This window comes from Molossus molossus, unplaced genomic scaffold (assembly GCF_014108415.1).
Source record: "Molossus molossus isolate mMolMol1 unplaced genomic scaffold, mMolMol1.p scaffold_m16_p_13, whole genome shotgun sequence".
Lineage (NCBI taxonomy): Eukaryota > Metazoa > Chordata > Mammalia > Chiroptera > Molossidae > Molossus > Molossus molossus.
Window position 1 is genome coordinate 55701872 of NW_023425348.1, and position 23865 is coordinate 55725736.

General features: G+C 43.2%; 1 protein-coding gene across 3 annotated transcripts in view; it reads left to right on the top strand.

Annotated features, from left to right (window-relative positions):
* The first annotated feature begins 784 nt into the window (after positions 1 to 784).
* TEAD1 (TEA domain transcription factor 1) overlaps positions 785 to 23865 on the top strand; it is a 251112-nt gene continuing 228031 nt past the window's right edge. For 2 of the 3 annotated variants that reach the window (XM_036258524.1, XM_036258526.1), the window contains exon 1: positions 785 to 833. The gene's annotated coding sequence lies outside the window, so the exon portion shown is untranslated. Of the gene's footprint in view, positions 834 to 1551; positions 1586 to 23865 lie in introns of those variants that run through there. The other variant, XM_036258525.1, reaches the window with a different exon arrangement.

Sequence of the window (23865 nt, forward strand, 5' to 3'; positions counted from 1 at the left end):
TGCCGGAACTTTCTCGTCGCGGAGGAGGGAAACCGAGGCAGGGCTGACGCCCGCCCCGAGGCGAGAACCCAGGCTTCCAGAGTTCTCCGCGCGGACGCAGGCTCCTCCAGGCCGCCCTCTTCCCGCCCGCCCCGCCCAGCTCGGGACAAAGCCCGGAGCCCGCGCCGGGAGAGGACAGGGCGGCTCCCGCTCGCGCCCCGCTCCCCCGTGGGCGCCAGACTCCGCCCCGTCGCCCCTCGGAGGAGGGGAGCCCGCGCCCCAACAGCGAGGCGGCCCAGCCAGGCCCGCCCCGAACCCCATGACGTCACCGGCGGCGGCAGGCCCCGCCTCCGGCCCCGGGCGGCAGGCCGCATGACGTCACCGAGGCCCCACCCCTCCGGAGCGAGTTCGGTCCTGGCGTTCATTTCATTCCTGCCCTCATTCCGAACATTCTTAGCATCGCTCGCGCCGCGCCTCACCGCCCGAGCCGAGCCGAGCCTCTGCAGCCGCCGCCGCGGCCCCGCCGCCCGCCGCGGGCGCCCACCAAGCACTTTGCAGACTCGCTTCCACCCTGTTGGCCAGTCCGCGCGGCGGGGCCCGGGCCGGGGCGGCCGCGTCCGGAGACAGGCCATGCAGTGAAGCCCCCCCACCCCGTCTCCCTTTGCCCTGAGCCGGGGGTAGCCGACCAGTGCGTCCAGCCGGCCCCGGGGCAGGAGCGGTGCTAAGGAGGGGTGGGGTGGTCCAGCCCGGGGACCGGGAGCCGGGGAGGAAGCCGGGTACCAAGCTGAGGGCGGGGGAAGCGGCACGAAGTTTTCCTGGGACTCACCGAGCGCTGCGGCGGCTCCCTTCGCGAGGTAAGTTGGCGCGCGGGGCTGATGCTGGGTGCGAGGGGCGCACGGGGCGCGCGGGGCGGGGGCCAGTGGCGTGTCTCGCTCCGGCTGCTCTTTCACTCGGGCTCTGCTTTGTGTGAGGCGGACGGGCGAGCGGGCACGCGGAGGGCCGGAGCCGGGCGCCCTCGCCCGCCTTCCCGCGTCCCCTTCAAGGTGAGCGGCCCGGCGTCGCCGCGTGAGTTGCCGGGACTCCAACTTGGGCCGCGCGCTGCGGAGCCCGCGCGGCAACAGGCGGCCCCCGCTGGCGGCCGTGGAGGCGCCGGGCCGGCCGCGCCGCGCCCCCCGCGCCCCCCTCTCCCGCCCGCACGCGCATACACGCACATACCCTCACATCCTCCGGCCGTTTTCACGTCTTTCTCGGACAAGTCAGAAGTTCGAGCGAGCGCGGGCGAGGAGAGCCGCCTGGGAGCGCGAAGCCGGCCCGACCCCCCCAAAGAGCCTCCCGGGCCGCCCCAGTCGTCGGGGCCCCCGAGGCCGGCACAGGGTCTGCGCCGACTTGTGCTGCTGGCGGGGGGTTCGCTCCTTCTTCTCAAAGATGAAAGAAGGCACCGTCGTCTTTGCCGCTTCTCCAGGATTGTTGCTGCCGCCGCCGCTCCTTCATTGCACATTCAAGTGGAAAATTTTCAGGAGTCAGCAGAAACATTGTGTCCAAAAAAGACTCAGTCGCAGTTACCACCAAACCCTGGAGGAGACTCTCCCTGGAAAACTTCCCTTCGGTAGGAAATACTGGGGGATTTGTTTGTTTATTGGAAGAGAAATGATCCCCAGGAGGGGAGAAAATCAGGGTGCACTTCTAGTCTTTGTTCGTAGCAGCAACACTTGTTTTCAGAAGTCCAGAGGCCCTCTTTAAAGAAAGTTTAACTTCTGAGTTTCCTTTTTTTAAAAGTGTATTTTTTAAAAATTGAGGCAACATTTTAAATGAGTTGAAAATAATGGAGGGTTTACACCTCTCTATTCTCCTCCCACGAAAGAAATAAAACCCAGATATAATTTTCTTTGCTTTTAAATTCTTTCTTTTTAAAAATTTATTTAAAGTTGAATGGTGTCACTGGATAAAAATATTTGTGAAACAATGAAATACCAGCCACTAGCATTTCTCAGAAGGCTTGTTAACTTCTCAGAAGCAAGTGGCTGCCTGTGATTTGTAGAAATGAAAATTGACCTCTGTAAGCACTGGAAACTTAGAGACAGATGATGTTGCAGGAGTGGGTAATGTAAAAAGGCCATGTTTTAAAAACAGTGCCTTGGAGGAAGCTCAGGTCCTGGGACAGAAAGGTCTGTGAAACCTATCAGATTTCAAAATAGTGTAAAAAAAAAAAAAGCTACAGATATTGCAAAGTAGCAGAACACTATCCGTTCAGGACAACCACATGTTTCTTCCTCCCCACTTTTCACTATTGTTTCTGGAAGTTTAGGTGGTCCCATCGATTGTGGTTTGCTGACTGTGTGCAGGTGGTTACCTGAGTGGACAGAGATCCCTTTAGGAAGACCTGATCTCCCTGCATTGTCAGTGTAGGGAGTGGGCTCCTTTTCTGCAGTCTGCCATGGGTCGGTCTTGTATCTTATTCTTGGGGGTGGGGGGTTCCTCTGTTAGGATACTCTGGAGGCAGTGGTTGGGGCGCAGACCTCAGGTTGTGCCCAGTGCTGCTTCATCCTTTCACTGTTGGGTTTGTGCCCTTCTGTAAATAGGATCTTTGGGCCCAATCACATCTGAATGCTTATCCGGGCCAGACTTAGATCCAACTTTGGTAAGAATCTTTCCTCTTTAGAAGGAAATGGTAGAACTAATTACAGAGTGACTCAGGAAAGACAAATGGATCAGTTGAACCTTTGTCAACATCGAGGTTTTGAATTGTTGATAATTTTTTTCGGGGAAAGGCTTATTTTTCTAATCTCACAATTTCCATAAATGGTCACAGATATTTTTGTTTAGCGTTTCTTTGTATGTGTAACTCTGTGTTGAACTCTCAGGTTTCAGGTTTTTAAACAGAGTTTACAATTCTTTTATTTGTTGTTAGTATAAAAAAATGAACTGATAAGCAGTATCCATTACTGGTTCTTGCTGATGATATAAAAATACCAATGTAGACCATTTAATTTTTACTTCAATGATAAGTATTATTTGATCCACATTTTAGGGGAATATTAGACTACTTCTTTTCTTCTTCTTCTTCTTTTTTTTACAACTTTGAAACAAAACCAGTGTGACACTTTGCCCTGACAGTGAGAGGAAAAAAATATTATAGGAAAGAATCTTTGTTTAGAGTCCTCCTCTGTATGATCTTTTGTAAGGTAACAAATAGAACTCCATCCAGAGAATATGCCTGAGAGATTAATAGAGGTTTTTTTGTTTGTTTGTTTTTTCTTTTCCCAAAACATAAACCAGTACTCACCATGACATATTTAATGAAATTTAATTTAAAGAGGGAGGGCAACGTAGCTTAGTTCGAGCCAGATTGAAATGAATTTCTCACCGAGAGGTGCTTCCTTATATTGTGGTGCAATGTGTGTCTGTTCCGCAGCAGTGAACTAATTACATGTAAGGGAGAGTTGGGGTGGGGGTACAGCCTGGGGGAAGTGAGCTTTCTCCTCATTCCCCCTATTCTCTATTCCTCTTTTGCTTTATACAGCAAGAATTTTATATCTATAAAATATCACTTGGGGGCTGGCATCCCCTTTTATTTAGAAAAAGGACAAGCAGGTCATAAGGAAAACCAGTGTTTTTTGTTGCTTTTGTGCTTCAGTTATTTATAAACAATTTCGAATTTTGCTGGCTCTGGCAATACAGCACAGCAAGTATAAAAGGGCATTTCTTAATGGGGAAATTTGGAAAGAATATACTTGTCATCTATCATCTGTGTCTAGATCATATTTGTTGTCACATTTTCAGTAAAAAAAAGTATGTAACAGGGACATTTAGAGAATATAGATCCCAAATGTTACATAGGTCGTTGAAGAAATGAGCTGTGCCATTAACGCTATTTTAAGGTTTCTTGCTTCAGAAATGGATTAATATCTCATATGCAGTGGTTGTACAAGAGCCTACACATCTGTGGGGTTACTCTTCTCTCTAATCTCATGTGTTATTATGTGTTAATTGTGAGCATAATTATACTTCCTGCCAATGAAAATTGTTGTGTTTTATCACTCAAAAGTTTGGTGCAAATAACTGCATGTATGATCTGGTGTACATAAGATGATCATGTTTACACATAGATAGTATGTAGATAACACTTTCAAGCTTTTATTTTAGGCACCTAGTCTTGTTTCCAAATAGATTGCAAAAGGAGAAAACAATATTCTTTAGTGAAAACTGTGTGTAGAGGTTGGATCTGTTTAGTGATAAAACTTTTTGGGCCTATTTTCTCCAAAGACTGAATAGTGGCCAGAGCAAGTGTCCAGCTTTCTCTATAGGACCGCAGGGAAATCAGAGCCCACTTTTCTGCTGATAAATGCAGGCATTACAGTTTCCGCCTTAGAGTTCAGTGACTGGAACAGCAGAGGGCTAATGTCCTACTTCTGAACTCAGTAAGAAAAGTATATTGTGAGCTTTTTGCCCTTTGACAAACTTAGGCTCTGCTGGCTGGCTGTTGGGGACTGACTGATGGCTGGAATAGTCTTTTATAGCTGCGTAGTGCTTTTTCTTTATCTGTTGAAGACACAGATTACCCTGTGGCATTTAAATTAGATCCCAATCATGTTTGACAATATCAGTGATGTATTTTATTCTTTCATATTCACCAGCGTGATAAAATCAAGTAATTCAGATTCATGCTTTTTGACAAATACCAAGTTAGACCCCCTTGTATTATAATTACTGGATACTTCAGAAATCAGGGAGGTTTGCAGCCTTCCCTATTCTGGGCTAGTTTTTGGAATGCTAGAATATTTGGATCTAAATATCTGGAGTGTTTTGTGTGGATTTTTATGTTGTTTTATTTCAAAGCTGTTAACTATTGAGAGTTCTTAATCTGTACTCATCACAAGCTTTATCAACCTTATCCCATATTTAAACTCACAGTTGAAGTTCACCCATTTCTTCAGATATATTTGGGCTGTGTAATGGTATAGAATAAGCAAATTTCAAAATATGTATTTTTATTAAAGTCAAAGCAAACGGGGTGCCTTGAAGGATGGGTTTTCAGGATGGTTTTTCTTATAGGATGGCTCACTCTCAGCTCTTAAGTTCTTTTGTTCACTGGCTTTCTGCATGGTTGGGAGGATTCTCAAAAAATAGTTTCCATAGTCTGGGAGTCCTGGCTAACTGTGAAACCACTGGTCTCTCTTTTGATTGGATGAGGGGTGGGGGGGCTGTTCTAAGAAGCTGTCTTTTCTACTTTTGTGGCAGGCCAAGGGAAGTCTCCATGCTGGCTGTATTATGGGCCCCTCGGTCTTCCTCCTAGTTTTTTAAAATCAGTATTTTATTTATTATTCTGGTGCAGTGTTTTCTGCCTTTTTTTCACATTAGTTTCAAGACTAATTAATTAAGGCTCTGTCCTAGGATTCCATTGGCAGTTTTGGGTTAAGGGACAGGGCCCAGCACTAGAAAATGGGTTTCAAAGAAAAAGCCAACTTATTGATGAACAAGTTAAGTCACTGTTGGCTTCAGTGGGAAAATTTGGTTGCTTTTAGGCATCTGACAGACAGGTTTAGATGTATGTGTAGTGACTGAAACACTATTGACTGGGAATATACAATAATGACGAGTGCTGTTGTTTTTACTGATATATAAACTGAAAAACTGCTGCTAATGGTGGGAAATGTTAATTATGTGAGAACATATTGAACTTATATTCTCTGGCATGAACTTTTTAAAAAAAAATACATGAACTGCGCTGCTTTTTTATAGGCACAGCTTTCTAATTATCATAATTCAGTTCAGCTCCGCTCTTGGATGGAGTTCAAGTGCAATCTCAATTTAACTTGAAAGGAGTTTTTTTTTTTTTAAACTGAGAATGTTTAAGAAAATTTGAAAAGTTCATCCAAGAATGTTGTCTGCTTAGGTGTGGGTAATTTGGGGGGATGAAATGAGTACCTTTATGTAGTAGTTAACTAGATCTGAATATTAGGAAAAAGACTTTTTTTGTTTTGTTTTGTTTTTGCTTTGCACGTATCCATACCTGCATCTTATGCATTTTTGCATAAGCAGATGTTATGTGTTCTGAGTTCTCTTTGAAAACCGGTGTCTTTTTCTTAATAGATAGGAAACTAAAAAAAATGAATATTTTATTACTATCAATGATATCGTCTCTGCGAAGACAGGAACCTTTTTAGAGAGAGTAGAAAGTAGAATGAAATGCAGAAATCTTACGAATCCATTTGACACAAGTCATCATTAGTCTTTTATACCAATCAAGCCTTTAGAAGGTGATCTCCTCATCTGGCCGTCTTTACACTTTGACTTGATGGCATTTTATAAAGGGAGTCATCTTTGACAGCATTCATTCCACTGTCCAATGTCCTTTAAATTTCCTATGACCTTATTGTCTTTTCAAAGAAAAAAGTTAATGAAGCCCAGGCACCAAAACCTCTGTGGAATCAGTTTTAATTGGAAGAAAGAACAACTTCAGCTGGACCTTCCTACTCTCCGACTCATTTCTACTGCTAGAATGCAAAGGGAGCCCGCGGAAACCGAATGACTTCATTTGCTCTGGCACTTCAGAGCCGAATTCACTTCCATGGTGGTGAAATAAAAGGAGCCAAGTGTTTTAAATAGCCACTCCCCAAGGCCCGCCCGCCAGAGTGTTTTGAGAAAAGCTCATTGTCTGCTTGCAGCCCTAGCTGGGAGCCTGCCTGGCTCACCCTCCCCCACCAGGCAGCTCCAGTTCTGAAGTTGACATCTGGTTTTCTCTCTGTTCACCTGATGTGTACCCATTCATGCACACACATGAGGTGTGCGCGCATGTGTCTGCAGGTAACACCTATTTTTGACATTGAATGTGTGTGTGTTTCAAGTCTCTACTGGGATAGAGGGAAGCACAAAATAAAATGTAAACACAGTAGCCGCCCGCATGCCACTGCTGCTGGGTTTCTGTCCAACGATGGTGCTTTCTGGGTAGGCGTGCCTATTGTTGTAGCAGCAACAGGCGGCAGAAGTTGGGGCACCATATGGCGGATGTGGGCCTCAGATAAGCTGTCTGGTAATTTAGCTTATCAATAGCATTTTGATATGCTTCATTTTCAGATCACCCATTACCGTAGCTGGGGGTGGCATGGGGGCTAACTGATTCCAAAACCATTGAAACCATTGTGAGCAATGCTTCCTTTGGTGGAATCTCTTTCAACCCTTTCTCCCTCTCTGCCTTTTCATCTGAAAGCCTTGGGGAAACAATGGTGGTTCGAGTTGGAAGGAGCCCCATCAGCTGAGGGAAGAACCATCAGTCCCCAGTCCCCTAGCCTCGTCTTGAAATCTGGGACACTTAGAAGACCTCATCAGGTATTTTCATTGAGAAGAAAACAGAAAACAAACTACTTAATAGCATTTCATACTGGCAGAGCCAAGAAATTCCCATAATTTAAAATTTGCTTTTGTTTTAAATATTGGAGAGAGAGGGCTGATATTGTTATTATTTTGATAAAAGCTTTTTTGTTTTGTTGTGCACTAAAAATACCTCCTGATTTTCTTTCACCTTTGAGTTTTATCTTAACCATAAAACGTAAAAATGGTTAGCATCTATGTAACTGGATATTAGAGAAAGTGTTATTGTGTTTTGGAGGCCAGAAGCAGCTTCCTTTGTGACTAGAAATTGTTAAATATGGAAATGCTTCTAGAACACCTCTGCTCATGTCAGATGAAGCTGATTCCACTGTGAACCGAGTGCCCACTCTTGCCTGCATTGCCAGAGCCAACTCAGATTTTCTGCACGTGGTAGGAGGCTCTGTGGAAATCTGATGATGTGCATGACCATGTGCTTATCAGCTCTGTGCATCTCATTCAGCAAATGTTGGTGTCCTTGATATGTGCCTGGCACTAGGGAAGCCAGGGTAAGACCGTCTACCCCTTTTCCCAGCCTACTCTCTTTGCACACTGTCTCTCACCTTTCCAGGCCCCTTACCTTTCCCAGGTTTTGACTTTGGAGTTAGTAATTAACAATACATGGATCCTTTTACATGGCTAATTCAGGATGGTTCTACTCAAACCCACGGCAGTCTTGTTCTGCTCCTGCCCCAGGGATCCTCTGCCACACCAGTGGTTCCCACCTGAGCCTGTGCATGGCAGCCACCACTGAGCTTTCTGCAGCCTGCTCATTACCCTTGGAGACATAGGAAGGCTGGGGGAGGTGCAATATTTCTGTTTTCCTAAGATACCTTTGTAGTGGTATTCATCTCTGATTGGGAACCATTGCTCTAGATAGAATCAAGATACTCTAATTTTTGTCCTTAGATTGAACCAGACAAAATTTGGCCACTCCTCCTAACTCTGGATTGGGATTTTTCTCCCCATATATTTGTGAGGCAATGTACCTAAGAACATATACTGAATCTTTGTGGAATTCATGAAGATGTTCTTGGTTGGTTTTTATTGATTTTTTTTTTTTTTTTTCTTAGAGTGAGAGTAAGGGGAAGAGAAGGAGATAGAAACTTTGATCAGCCCTGGCCGGTATGGCTCAGCAGTAAGAGTGTTGCCTGCGGACCGAAGAGTCTCAGGTTTGATTCTGGCCAGGAACATGTACCTTGGTTGTGGTTTGTCCCGGTCCTGATTGGGGTTGTGTAGGTGGTAACCAATCGATGTCTCTCTCATGTCGATGTTTCTCTCTCCCTCTGTCTTTCTCCCTCTCTCCCTCCAGCTCTATCTGAAGATTAATGTAAAAATATCCTCAGGTGAGGATTAAAAAAAAACGAAACATTGATTAGCTGTCTCCTGCACTGCCCCTTCTGGGGATCTAGCCCAAAACTCAGGCATGTGCCCGACTGGAAATCGAATCAGGACCTCTCAGTCCATGGGACAACGCTCAATCCACTGAACAATACCGGCCGGGCTCTTGGTTTGTTTTAAAGATGCTACTGCACCAAAAATAAGGTTATCCCCTTTTATGCCTGAAAATAATAAAATGAGTAGAACCACCTTCTTTGTGATCTCATCTGTTACCCTTTGGGAGTGTAGCTGTTGTTTCCAGATGTGATAATAGAGATCTGTGTCAGGCTCGCTGGGGAAAAGTTTAAAGACTAATTCTTGCCTGGCTGCTTGCAGCAGTAGTTTTATTTTCTGAGTGGTGGGGATGCTCTCTGAGTTCCTCAGATGGTATCCCTTGACGGCAGAGTGAGGGGGTAGAAAGGGTGATCCTCATGGCAACCCGGAGATGAACCTGCTGCTGATAAACCATATACAGCTTTTCTTTCTTCTCTCTTCCCTCCACCTTGAGTTCCTTGAAATCCAGGTGCTCCCAGTTTTGCATAGAACTGTTACTTGACCCTGCACATTTAAACATTTACAAGTGCTACTGGGTGCCAAAGGTTTGGTGATCAGTGAAAGGTGACCAATGAATGGTGATCAGTAAAATATATAGGAAAGGAAATAGGCATGTAAAGAGATCATCACAACCTAGTGAGAAAAGAGTGCATTCCATGTTTTATGAGTTCCAAGATGCAATCTTTGAATGTGTGCTATAATAATGACCGGCTAGGCTGTGGTCATGACCCATGATGTGTCTGTACACACTCATCAAAGCTGTAGAGTGAATGCTGAATGCTCTTGTCTCAGGGTGCTCTAGTGTGTGGAACAGCATGGATATTAGTCTCTCTGAGAAGTTGTTTTAGGACTATGTTACCCAGTTTATTTTACTTACACTTTTCTCTTTATGCACAAGATTGACATGATTTAAAAGTTTTAATATGCATAAAATATAATTTCTAAGTAACAAGGAAGCAGTCTGAATGGTTTGTTTTGCAACAATGTTTCTTAGAAAATCATGCTGCATCCTGGTGTCTTAGAGTCAATGAAATGTATACATTTCTATCCTGAAGTATCTGGGGGATTATAGTTATTGACAGGGTTCTCTTTGAGGGAATGGATTGGGAAGGGGGAGGGGCTTTTATTTTTTACTCATTTGTATTTTTAGAAGCATGAATTTCCTTATGCAATATCAGAATAGAGGGGGAAAAGTCATTGGGGTTAGTGCTCGTGACATTTCCAAAGAGCTTTGTTGCTTAGTGTTGGGGACTGAGGAAGAGTTTGCAGAGGAAGTAATTTTGGAGTTGGGCCTTGAAGGGCAAGGTGTTTTTGTTTGTTTTTGTTTCTGTTTTTTTGGTTAGATGCCATTTTGGGGGCAGAGTGGGTCTATGTTGTTAAAATATAACCCCCCCCTTCCCCGAAATACTCTCCAGAGTAATGAACTCAACTTTTAAATAGTGGTAACAAAGGTTTATTGCCAATCATGAGCTAGTAATAGATCTGAAACTAGGCTTTGGCCATAAACAAGTGATTGAAAGAAGAAAAAGGGAGGGAGGGAGGGGGAGAGGAGGGAGCTATTTGACAGGAGGAGCGGGAAGTTTCCTGATTCTGGTTTGGAAAAAGGCTGGCTAATCATATGTTTAAACACATAGGTTTGGAATTGAACACACCCTATTTGGACTCTTGGCTAAGCCACTTACTTGGTCTATGGCCTTGGACAAATTACCTCCTCTCTCAGCCTCAGTGTCCCCATTTGGAAATTCTGATAGAATGCCTCTTGTATGCCTGACACTTAGTAAGTGCTCAGTAAATAACAAATTCAAATGTTATCTTGCCTACCAGGTCTTCACGGATTTCCTGCTAGGTCAGCCTGGACAGGGACTCTTGGGGAACACCCAGGGCTGAGGCAGAGTTACTTAGAAGAACCAGACTTCTGGTCTCAGGCAAATGGACTGAAATCCAGGAGAGGCTGGGGCATCCCATAAAGTCCTGGACCATTAATCACTTTGAACCACACTTCCCTTGTTCATAAAGTGGAGGAAATCCATCAGTAAATACATCATATTTGAGGTCATTCTTTGCCAAATGGTAGTATGAATTAAATGGGAATTCTTCTAAAAAGTGGATATGATGTACCTTCATCCACCCAAAAGGAAACCTCTTTCTTAGGTTCTTGTTTAGAAGCCATGCTTCTGACTTTGGAATTTGGTTCTAAAAGTTCTACTGTGAGATGGTTGTAAGGAACACTTAATAGAGAAATGGTACTTAGGGCCCTGGGCCTGCTGGCAGCACCATTGAGTAATTTCCTTCCTGGTGGTGTTCTGAGTTCACTAAGCTTCAGGTGGGAGAGAGAACTAGAGGCAGAGAGGAACCTCCCCCTACCTTTGCTGCCTTCCTGCGCCTCTTAATACTTGCTTAGTGCAGGCTGCTTAAGTTGTCTGTGCCTTCAGTTCCTCATCTGGAAGATGGGGATGATGATGTCTACTTTGAAGAGTTGTGGTAAAGTTTAGTTAAGAGTAGCTCAGTGTGACTGCTATTAAAACCCAGGACATCCGTTCCTCCAAGTAGGTACTCCAGACCCAGGAATTAAGTCTTTGCCACTCTCATCAGACTCTTTGCTTTGGGACTTAAATATAATTTGCATAATAATTAACACTTTTATGTGAATGGGAGCCCATCTCTTTGCCAGTTGATTTGCATATGTAAGAACATGTTTGTTAATCTAAGAAGAGTGTCTCCTTGGGTTAGTATTTTGGGTAGGTGAGCTGAATCCTTACTGAAAGCTGGTGGGTAGAGACCTATGTTTTCATTTATTTGCCCCAAGCTGGCTGTGCTCTGCTCAGACCCCCAGCTACATTTCAGGGTGTCAGTGTCCCCTTGTTTTTCCACCTGGGCTACTCCATGTGACTGATTTGAGAAGTTAAGGTTGCCTTGTGTGAGCCAGGGCTAGGGACCACCTGCCTTTATTGACATCAATTGTCCCTTAACCCTGGTATGGAGAACTGATGTGGTAGTTCATGTGGTTTCCCAGTCTTTAAGTTAAACATTGCTGAGGGATTAGTCAATTTGGGGATAGGTGCTTTCAGAGGCAGCTGACAATGGAAGAAGGGAGAAAGGTTAATTTAGAAACAGTGATTCACAATCTTGTGAATCTACTGAAAGCCACTGAATTAATTATATACCGCATGTTCTCAAAAAATGTCATTTGTTCAGCGTTGTTTCATTATAACATTGATGAGATGCTGTAGAACGTAACTCTTACTTATATCAATTAGCTTATGGTAAAATTGGTTTTGCTTTGTCTTTTTGCTTAAAGTTGTGGAACCTAACAACGATGTTAAGTGAGGCCTTATTGTGGTTGAAGGGTGAATTTGTATGGTGAGTGAATTCTAATCTCATAGAAAAATTAAAACAATTAATGCAGTTATCATATGGAATCGCATTGGCAGGGCTCACCATGGTACCCCCAGAACTCCTCACACTGACTCTACATCTGTTTCACTGGTCAAGTGATTAAGATTGATGTTCAAAGTGATGACCTAATAAGAGTGTACATTTCTACTAGTTTACTGGTTTTAGTGAGGAGCCTAAAGGTATATAAAAAATGGAAGATTTTTTTTCCTTTATAAAAAAATGATTTTAATGATGTGAAATGACTCTCCTTTGATAAATGTTGACTGTGTTAACTGCCTGTATAGCATATACTTTAAACAGTCCAAGAACTGAAATCATGAAGAATGAACTAGGAGATCATGAAGAAGAGAGACCCAGAAGGCACATGAGGCGACAAGTCAACTATGAGTCTGATTTGTAAATTGATTTAAGATGGGGAAAAAAAGAAACCCAGAGTCAGGTTAATTTACATTTCAGGCTGAGTTCTGCCCAGTTATTCCTTAATTTCTATTTGGTCTTTCTGGTTTGTGTGTCCTCCCACCAAATTCTGACTGTCTCCCTCATAAAACTGTGGTAGTTTTTGTCCATTTGTATTTTCTAAAGGATTGTTCTTTACTGTTCCTTGTGGCTGTGTAACTGCTTGCCTTCAAGAGGTCTGGTTTATGCTTCTTGTCTTGGCGTAATCCTTAATCATTAGCATCCCTTTTTACTCTCAAAATGTCCGGTGCGTGGTAAACTACATGGTCATTCTACTAATAGGAAACTGTTGAGGAAGCTGGCTGACTCCCTGTAATTAAGCAGAATGGAGAGAAAATCCGGGCAGGTGGCCTTTGTGGTGCCCTGGTGTTGAGCTCATGACGGTATTATTCTTGAAGGAGTGTCCCAAGCTGTTGTGAGCTGGAGCTACAATAGAAGGGAATGTCAGGGAACAACTTGTCCAGTAAACTTGTGCTAATTTCAACCAAATTGTTTTGAATCCTCTGCTATTCTGAGGATCAATTCCTAACGTATTAAAAAAATTCTCATCATTCATAGGAATGAGTCAGCATTGGTTCATTTCCCTTTTTACTAGCAAAGTGTAGTTTAGGAAGTTTTTCCCAGCGGAATTCTGAAAGGGTGTAACCGAAATTTGGGGCATTTCTGATTATGTTATTGAACCTGTGGTCTCAGTGCTCTCGACAGTGTTTGGTTTCAAATGTGCTTCTCTGTGTTCTTTGGGAGAGTGTGTAAAAATGTCATATGGTGTGCCTGAATAACATAAGATAGGGGAAATGGAGTGGAATTTTAGGAATTAAGGAGATTTTAGTACTTTGCCTAACACCAATAGTAATTGTAATGACACTGCTTAGTTCCAGGTGGGTCTCTTGACACCACTCTTTACTGTTATTTTATCCGCGCTTTAGGCAGTTAAGTTGGGCAGGCGCTCATTCCACTGTAGTGTCTTTCAGGTGTTGCTGAAACTGTGGCGTCTGGGCTTTGCTGTTGAGAGCCTGGAGAACTGTTTCCTTGTTGGGGCAGTTTATTTGGGAGAAGGCCTTTGAGGGTCCTCTAGGGGCTGGGATCTAGGTCCTTCATTTCCAGCTGTGTGGAAAGAAGGCTTAGCTTTCCCTGTGACTGTGACTTTGGGCAAATTGCTTGAAAATCTTTGGTTTCCCTTTCTGGGAAGATGATACTGGGCCACCTGCCCCCTCTAGCTTGTTTTTGAGCTGAGCTTTAGATCAAAGAGATAAAATGTGAGTGCCTTAGGCAGAAAGGTCCCGGAGAATTGCGTTGTAATCTGAGTCATCCTGTCCACAACCCCACACTCCCCTCCCTAAACCAGGTTTTGTGGAGGAGGTGCAAGTCTTCTGAGTTCACTCCATAACTTTTCTTTTAATGGCACTAACTACTTGGGCCACTCTGGGAAATTTGGTAAGAAAGGAAGGCTAATAGGCTAGGTTCTGTCTTAAGCTAAGCCCCTTCTTCAGCATTATTTTGAAACCTAAGAGCTCCATTTGTAGTTGAAGAAAGTGAAGCTCAGAAAGGTTTAGGGTCACACAGCCAGTGTGACACGGCCAACATTTAAAGCCAATTTCTAGGTCTGTGGTAACTTCACAGCTGCCAGGCTAACACAAGTCTACATTTTAAGTCACCTAAGTTTTATTGTGGCATTTGAATGAAGATTGATTGTGACATTGAAAAAAAGGTAGACTTCCCCTCACTTGGAATATCTGCCTAGAAAAGGCAAAATATGTAAAACACTAAAGTACACCAAGCACAAAAACACAAAATGTTTTGTGTTCTTGGTGGCCCATTTTACTCTGTCTTCAGAACAAACATGTGGCTAAGGTCCTAAAATGCTGGGTGTGACCCAATCAAGCTTTTCCTAGGGGAATTTTCCCACTCTAGTCTTTATCTTCCTGAGGGAGGGGCAAGATTTCCCTTTCCCCTTTTGGGTTCAGCCCTCAAAGACTATGGAGACTCTGTGATACCCCTTACCTCTCAGACTGGTAGTATGGGCCATTGAAAATGAGAGGCTAAAACTATACTAGGGGCTAGGTTGAACCAAATGGCCCTATAGGTGTGTGTGTGTAGGGGTGGGGGCTGATTGGTTTTGAAGCTTGGAACTGGACCTACCAGTTTATCTGGTTTTTCTTTGGAATGTGCTCTGTGGCAGGCTGTCAGATAAGTTAGCCCCCTCTACCACACTGAAGGCTTGGATATGGAAATGGGTCATGCTGGCGGTAGGGTTTAGGCACATGACCTTGACTTCACTCCTTACTAGTGGGAGTGCTAGGGAACCTAAGAGATGGGGTGAATTTCTCTCCTTTCCACCCAGGTGACTTAGGCTCTGTCTTAGGCCTTGCTGTGTGATGGCAGTACAGGGGAGAAGGGAGTTAATTGCTTCCTCAGAGCCCTTCATAATCAGGCCTCTGAAAAAAGATATTAGGGGCTTTGAATGGGGTTGTCAATGGGGTTGCTATCCATCTTTGACATGTTGGTGGCTGGTTTTTAGTGGAAGGGAGTAGACTGACTGGTTGATACTGTCTTTTCCTCCTGTTCACCTAGTTCTGGTCACTCTGGGACTTGTGCTCTTGTGTTCCCTTCCTTTTCAGGACTGGCCCCCTTTTCAGACTTTCCCAGACTGTCTGGTACTTCTGCTGTTGGCCATTTTGGTGCTGACCTAACTTTGTATAGTTCACTAGTACTTGATATATTTAGCAAAGTAACCTAAGGGCATTGGCTTTGAAGTCAAACCCAAGTCTGCTTATTGGCTGTGATAGTAGGTATTTAATCTCTTTGTGCCTCCATTTCCTCATCCAGAAAATGAAGAAAATAATAATATTTCCGAGTGTGAGCTTAAAGCGAAATATGATGAAATATGGTAAATGGCCCACAGTGAGTGTCTCCATTGGTCCCCTCCAACCCATTCTGAAGTCTCCTGTTTCCTCTGCCCTTCAGTTCTCCATCCAAGATCCTGAGAGGTTGTCCCAACTAGACTGGACTAGTCTGACAGGAGCTCATTTGTTTGCTTTTCCATTTTCCTCCTTTGGGTTTAGTTTTAAGCTTTTCCCCAGCTTCCCCTCTTGCTGGATTTCCTACTCTGTTCTTTTTCTCTCTCTCTTCAAACCATTTCCCTTTTTTTTGCTTTCATGTTTACATACACACACACACACACACACACACACACACACTTACACTTGCTTGAATGCCTTCCACTTCTCATGCTTTCTCCTTCACTCTTATCACTTTTGAGATTTTAGAGCCTGCCCCTGCGGTTCCTTGAGTTTCACCAAAAATGGTCATTAGTAAAGCAACCCTCCTCGATTCTGCTCTTTGACACTGGAGAGCATTGGCTCTCTTGGATTATAGAGTCACCAGCCCTCTTAAAAGTTGTTACTATTTTGAAAAGACATAACTCATTCTGATTCTCATTATGCTTACGAAATTGTGGAATCACACACATTTCATCCACTTGTCTGTCCTAGAGAAACCTCTTTAATCTTTCTGAACCCCAGTCAGTATCCTTATATAAAATGGACGTAGCAATAGCAAGGGTTAACTGAGGGTGAGCACAAATGCCTGGCACAGCAGTTAGTGTCCCATAAATGTTAGCTGCTGATGTAATTATGATTCCGATTATCTCCCAGCAGCCATGAATTTGAGTGCCAAGTGCCTCTTCCCATAGCATTTCTCTCTCTCTCAGTCCTCACCTGAGGATATTTTTCTATTGATTTTTAGATAGAGTGTAAAGGAAGGAGGGAGAGAGACACATCGATTGGTTGCCTTCCTGGGATCGAACCTGCAACCCAGATATGTGCTCTTGGTCATAGGCTAATGCTCTAACCGCTGAGCAAAACCGGCCAAGGCTCTTTCTCTCTTTTTGAAGGAGGGGGACAGGAATGGCATTACTTTTAATTTTATTTTTGGTTTTCAAAAGTTTTGTTATGGAAAAATTCAGCACAGTAGAGGGTAATGAGCCCCTTTGGACAACCATCACTTAGCAATAATCATCAAGTCATGGCCATTCTTGTTTCTTCTAAACCTCTGCTTCCTCTCCTAGATGTCATACTGTTTCATCTATAATTTTTTTGTACGTATTTTAAAAAATAATAAAAAAAAAAAAAACACCAAGTACAATATCATATGAACACTTTAATAATAATTTCTTACTTAATATCAAATACCTAGTCACTGTTCAAATTTTCTTAGTTGTCTCATAAATGTTTTCCCACAGTTGGTTTGTTCAAATCAAGTTCCAAACAAGATCAACAGGTTATATTTGGTTTAAAGGTCTCTCCTCCTGCCCTTTTTTTTCTTCCTTGCAGTTGATTTGTTATTTAAAAAGCCTCATTATTTCCCATGTAGGATTTTGGATTTTGCCCTCAGTTGCACTCTCATGGTCCCGTTTATCATGTTCTGCTATCCTCTGTACTTTTTTGTTTTTTGGTATGTGCCCCTAGTGGGAACCGAACCTGGGACTCTCTGGTTCTCAGGCTGATGCTCCAACCACTGAGCAAAACCGGCCAGGGCTATCCTCTGTATTTTCTATAAATGGGAATTTGGATCTAGAAGCTTGGTGCGTTTAGGCTTAAGTTTTTTTGGACAGAAATAATTCACTACTCATACAGTTGTCCCTTGTTTATCGTGGTTAATCCCTTTCAGACTCTAGCGGTTGCACCTGGTGTTAAAGGATTCCTACAGTCCATATGTACAGTAATTTTAATTGTAATCGTAATACAGGGGTGTATAATTGACTCAGACAACTGAGTGCATGCTGTATCATTTTCACTGCCTTGATTAACTTTTTAATGAATATATTTGAAAAAACCGCAATAGAGTGAAGCTGTGAAAGTTGAAGCGCGAAGTGGCGAGAGACGACTGTATTTCACCAGGAGGCCCGTAATGTATAGGTGTCTCATCTTTGTGCTGTGTGTCTCTACGTACTTATGTCTATTATTTCATATGAGCCACTGGTAATATTCCAATGCTCTCATTCCTTCTTCATTTATTAGCTAGAGTATTCTTTTAGAGAGGCTTTTTCTTATCAGGTATTTGGTTAACCTGGTGTATCGTTTATACAGAAAGTGCAGGTTTCTGTTTTTTGTTTTGTTTTTTTTGTTGGCATATCCTTATACAATAATAGATTTCAAATGATTGGATGCTTTTGAATCCATTGTAGTTACTCTTTTTATTGATGCTCAAATGGTACCATCTTTGGCCAATGGGAGTTTATTTAGTTGACTCCCATGTTCTTTTGATATGACCCAAATAGTTTTTGATAGCTTACTTGCTATCCAGTCTCTTCTTGTATACTCTTGGACTTAAAATGGACTATTTTTGCAGAGTTTTGGTTCCTTTTAGCAGGAAATGGTATTCCCAGGCTACCATGTGGGTGCTAGGGTCTCTGCTTCCACCCCTCCCTATCCCACTCCTTGAGAAATGAATCCCACTGACTATCTCAACTTGTTGATCCATAGTAAAAAAAAAAAAAATTTTCTTGCTCACTTCTTTTATGCTGGCCCCTTTGACTGTCATTGCCACTTTCATGCCTGTGCTTATCATCTTGTCCTTTTCTCCCTCAAGAAAAAGGCCAAATTGAGGAATTTCCCATGGATAGCTCATGGTTGGACTCTCATCTGGAAGGCCAAAGCTCACGATAATTTAGGCTTCACAGAAGACTTTGGTGATGTTTATTCTATCCCTTGTTAAATAATCAGAAGGTGAGAAATGTCTTATCTTAGTGACTCTCTGAGCCAGTCAGACTGCAAGCTATAGTTTGATGATATTTTTGGAGCTGTTTTACACACATCTCTTTGAATAAATACTTAAGTTTTATACCTTTATTTTCTAAAACAGAATATATTTAGTTTTCTAGTCCTTTAAAGAATTTATCACTAACACATTATTTTTATTAGCTAATTTTTTTTTAAAGCTTTGTAGTTTTAGTCAGATTTATGCAGTGGAATCTTGCGCAAAACACAGCTATTATATGCTGTTGTGGGTATACGATAGAAAGCCTGTAAGTCTAAAATGAGTATTTTTTGTTTAACAGGTCTGCTATTAGACATATTTTTAGTAATTCCTGTCTTTACTTCTTGGAAATTGTTTTATGCCCATATTGTTGCCTCACAGAATATGCACTTAGGCAACACCCAAAAAACAACAGCAATGAAAAACTCATTTTAAAGATAAGCTGCTGTAATACTTTCTTCAGAGGTTTCATTCAGGCCTGGAGTTTCAGCTTCAGTAATACTTTTTATGTTGTTGTTGGTGAAAGAAAGCCCTAAGCGTTCATAGTTCAGCCCACATAGCCTCACAACAGAATGAGTGAATAGTCCTGAAATTATCATCATTCATGACATCCCTGAGAAATTAATTAGTGTCCTGGACTGTGACATTTTGCAATCCCCTCATCCCACCCCAACTCTGGACTTTTTTTTTTTTTTTTTAAGCAGTTAGCTTCTTTTAATGGTTTCTCTGTATTAAGGAAAGTACCGTATTGTTGGGGTTTATTCCCTCCCCTTTTCTCCGTGGGCACAGAAAGAAGATGAGGAGCCTGTAATTCACAGGCTGGCCTCTGTGCCCCGAGGTAAACTTGGTTTCACAAAGGGAATTTTCATTGTGGTCCTGTGGCTCCCTTGCATAGTGGAGGCTTCAGGAGGCATGTGGTAAAAGCTACCAAAGAAAAAGCTGGACTGGAGCCACTGACGTCATGTCAGTAAATCTGTTGGAGGAGCCCAGCCTAGTAGCGCCTGCCAGCCAGCCCCTGCACTTTGGCCTTGCCTGGTCAACTATTCTCACTGCTTCCTCCACCCTCGCCCCTCAACCAGCCTGCAATTTTGTTTTCTTTCCCCTCTTTCCCCCTGTGTCACTGCGCTTGTGTTGAAACCTGTAAACACTTTGAAAGCCGCCCCTGAAATGGCCTGTGCTTAATGTCCTATACTGAGGGGCAGGGAAAATCCAAGGATTGGCGGGTGAGAGAGGATTGAAAACTTTTCTGTCGTGGGACTTCTTGATGATGAATGAATCCACAGGGACATCACAGGGAGCAGCCCGAGGTGCCAGCTCCTGACTGTACTTTTAGAGAGCTTTGCTGTGTATATTTGTGCGGGCGTGTGCATGGGGGAGGGGTAGAGAAGAATGGTCTGAAGATGGGTGGAAATACCAAATTGCAGTCTTCTGTAGAAGATGATTTAAGAGAATGAATTCCACTTCTAGTCCTTTATTATCCATTACTCATTAGTCGGGTTAACCCTGCACTTTCCCTGGTTTGCAACTGTAACAGTTAAATCTGAAGCTACATGCTTCTTTACATCTTGGGTATATTTAGAGTCACAACCCCAGATGCTCCTGAATTAAAATATTGCTGTGCTAAACCTATTTTTACATCTAGGGGAATGACATCTAAAAATAAACCTTATCCCACCTGTTATCCACTTTGGGGAAGTTTGGACGCTGTCAAGTCACAGCCCACGGATTAGGGTTTTGCTCATGGCTTCACATGTGATAGTCACATTCCACTTTTCCTGCCCTTGATGTGATGTTTTCATTAACTGTTGTTCTTATGTTTATTTTGCTGTGACTGTTCATTTGCAAATAAGAGTGAAGCATAGGTACAGATTGGTTTTGAAGCTCTTGAGTCGTCAGGTCAGAAACATATTAAAAGCAGTATCTTATCCATGAATCATTAGATGAGTCAGTTCCTGAAACCACTACAAGCCTCATAGTTCTTGGCTACAAGCAAAAGCAGGAAATCCAGGCTTCAATAACTTCCTTTCCCAGTCCTGGCTATAGTTGCATTGGTGGTTAGGTTCTGCTGCCTGCATTTGTAAGCAGGAGGAAGATGTATGTCTGAGGAACAAAGGCACTCGAGTCAATTTACTGAAACTGGTTATAATTTGTGGTCTTGATCTGAATGTCAGGCTACTTTGGCATACCCTGCTCTGCTCTGCAGCCTTGCACGACTCAGCCAGGGAAGGTGGCAGGCTGAGTCTGCCGAAATGCTCCAACAAACGCATGGCAATGTTTCAAGGAGCTTTAGTGTTCCAGTGAATCCTAAAACTTGTGGGCATGCAAGCTGACATTAGGCAGAGAGCTCTGGAGTCCATATGTATTGCTAAAGTGTCAACTCCTTTTGTTTTGTTCACCCAGTTGAGAAACAGAGAAAGGAAGAAGGGGAGGGGAGGAGGGAGGGAGGGAGGGAGAGAGGAGAGAACACATGCTTGTGCCAGCCTCCGGAGCTCTGGCCTGTCTCTTGCTTTTGCTTGCAATTTACTTCCTTACACACAGGGTCTTTGGTCGGGGTCGGGTGGTGGTTGGTGTTCCTTTTGCAGTGTTTCAGGCCAGTCTTGCTGACTTCAAAATCAATTTGATAACTGTTTTAATAAACATTTTTAAAAGTAAGGGAGAAACATGGAGTGGTTGTTTCCCAATGTAATGGGTCTGCTGCAACTTGTATTTATTCTTCTCTTTAATGAGCAGCCTCCACTTATCTGAGTTCCTAAGTTGGAGCAGACACGGGTTGGTGTCTCTGCTCGGGGTTGATGCTCACTGCTGCTTTCTGTTTTGCTTGTGAATTTATAGACGTTTTTTACCTTAAGTTAAAATCAAGTGTGATGCGTTTTCACTTATCGGCTAACTCTTCTGTTCTTTTCCTACACTAATTGGTGTTGGCTAACTGTGGGATTTGAGAAACTGGGACCGAAACTAGATTTTTTTCCACTATAGGTTTATGAGGAGTCAATGGAAGTTCTGATAAAAGTCTAAAAATAGACTGGGTGGACAAACCCTCTGGAAAGACCAGGAAAAAGGAAACAAAATAAAATGATGAGCAGTCCTGTATTGATGCTGTCTTTTAAATTGAGCCCGTTTCTAACTCATAGTCAGCGATAGCTCAGGAAGGTCAAATTCTGCTTCAGTCTTTGTAAAATAAAATACAAGCAAATGCAAAAGTTTGCCCGCCTCTGTAATGAAGCATGGCTGATTCAGAGCACAGCCAGGCTGGTGAGAGCCACTTTGTTCTTTCTTGTCATTTGTGTTTGAGCGATTCTCTATTCAATTTCAGTGTAGGCTGAAAGGTTCTGATAAGGTTTTGAGAAAGTTGGGCTCAGTTGATTTTAGAGGTTTGACTGAGAGTCATAATATCTGACCCTAGTTTTCCAGATTTCAGGCTTGTACAAAACATCTCTTAGCCAAGGTGAGTTTGTTAGGAAATCACTGGAAATATATTCCCCTTATTAATATGTGAAGAGTTAATGTCTAAACTTGGAAGAGACGTTTCTTTTTGTTGAGAGAAACAAACCCAATTATTTTTATTTGTCCTGCATTAATCTGAGAATTAACTTCTTTTTAATGTAGGTTTTAGGCTGGGAGTATAGACTGAATCTTGAATTGCTTACTGTTTCTGGACCAAGTTGTTCAGGACCAGGGATTGATTCATTAATTAAAATCGATGTAAATGGATTTGTAAGCCTCCTGTAACAGATAGCTTATTAGCAACCACACAGAGCAGCCCACGATCTGTGAGGAATGTGTTTGCTGCCGTAGGTGAAAGAAACCCTGACTGATGGACTCTTTGGGGCTACTTTATGAAAAACCCAGTAGCTTTTGTAAGGAAGGAGCTTTGATTAATTTTTACATTGAACAGATTCTACCTATGGAAAATTATTTTTATACGTTTGCCTCAAAGGCTTCAGTTCTGTGTATGTGTGTGTTGTGTGTGTCTCTGCCGTGGCTGCCTCTCCCCCATCCTTGCATTCGTGATCTCAAGGACATTTTCATGAATTGTCCAGGTCCTGCTCGTTTCCAGGCAAAAGGACGAACCTGAAATAAATTCCTGTTTGATAACAACAAAATGCTTTTTTTTCTCTGACCCGAGCAACCAACAAGCGAGCTACAAAGAAGACATTTATCTGTTATTTGAGGATCTGGCTGTACAGCTGTGCTTCCTTGGATTGAGGATAAGAAGTCAAGATGGTGCCTTTGAAAAACCTTGTGGCTTTAACAAAGGTCAGAGTTCATCAAGCTGTCGCTTGTACTGTTATTTTTTGTAATTGTGCTGGACAGGTAGATATCCTCTATTGTTAGACCAGCTCACCTACCTTCTCTCTGATGTTTGGATCAAAGGGAGACATCTGACCCAAGCCGAGGTAAACTCTGTCTCCTGAATATTTTGGGATTGAGACAGCAATCCTAGTTTGTCTTTGATGCTCACACTGTAGTTCAGGGAAAAGCTAACTGGGGAGTAGATGTGTGACCCATAGGTACAGAGAAACGTGGACTAAAATGGCTTTGCAGAGAGAAAAGAACAAAGCAGTTGTGCAGAGGAGGAGATCAGAGACCTTGGGAATAGTCTTATTTTCTGATGGCTTTCCATTTCCTGGTTTCCATTTCCCATCAGGCCTGGCTGTAGTTCCTGATTCAGGGGGTCTTCTGAAAGACTCCTTGGCCTTATAATGAACCCACATTCCCCTATCCTTTACTTCCCCTTAGGTTATTGGGAGTGGGTTACTGTTAATTGAAACCAAATGGTCTCTGCCCAATGAGTTTGCTGGGAAATATGCCCTGCGAGGTGTTCTGGAGAGGCTGCCCTCAGCAAAGGCAGGTAGCTCAGTGTGGTGGCACCTGGTGTCTTCTTGGTCGGCCATGCAGGGCAGCTATCCTGCGCCCTGTTCTCTGCTATGGATTTAGTCCGAGGGAGCATCATTAGGATATTTAGCTGACTGGGCCCTTAACCTGTGTCTCAGACTGGAACATTTCAAGGTCTGATTTCGGCCTTTCTACTGTCTGGTGTGCCTTGTGGATTTAGGTTTTGTGGTGGTTGGTTCCAATGTGGCAGGTGAGGAATTTTCCCAGTCATACCCCCTGGGCACCGAGGAGTTCTGGTTGGAAAGAGGGAAGCCAGGTGTGTCATTAGACCTGAGTGTCCTGCCTGGTGGCTCCACCTTTCTCTCCTCCCCTCCCATCTCTGAGCAATGGGGAAGGCATGCTCTCAGTGGCCCTTGGCAGATGCTTCCCAAAGATAAATCCAGTGTGAATGATGGGCACGTGCTTCAGGCTTCCTCTGTCAGGGAATCCTCCAAATGTAATGGATTTTATTAGCAAATGGATCAAATAGCAAATGCTTTTTTTGAGGAGACCAATTAAGATTTGTGCCTGGGTGGATGGTGTCGGAAACAAAATGCCTGTTTCCTTCACTTTTCCCTAAATTTGGGGGTTGGGGGAGTTGTG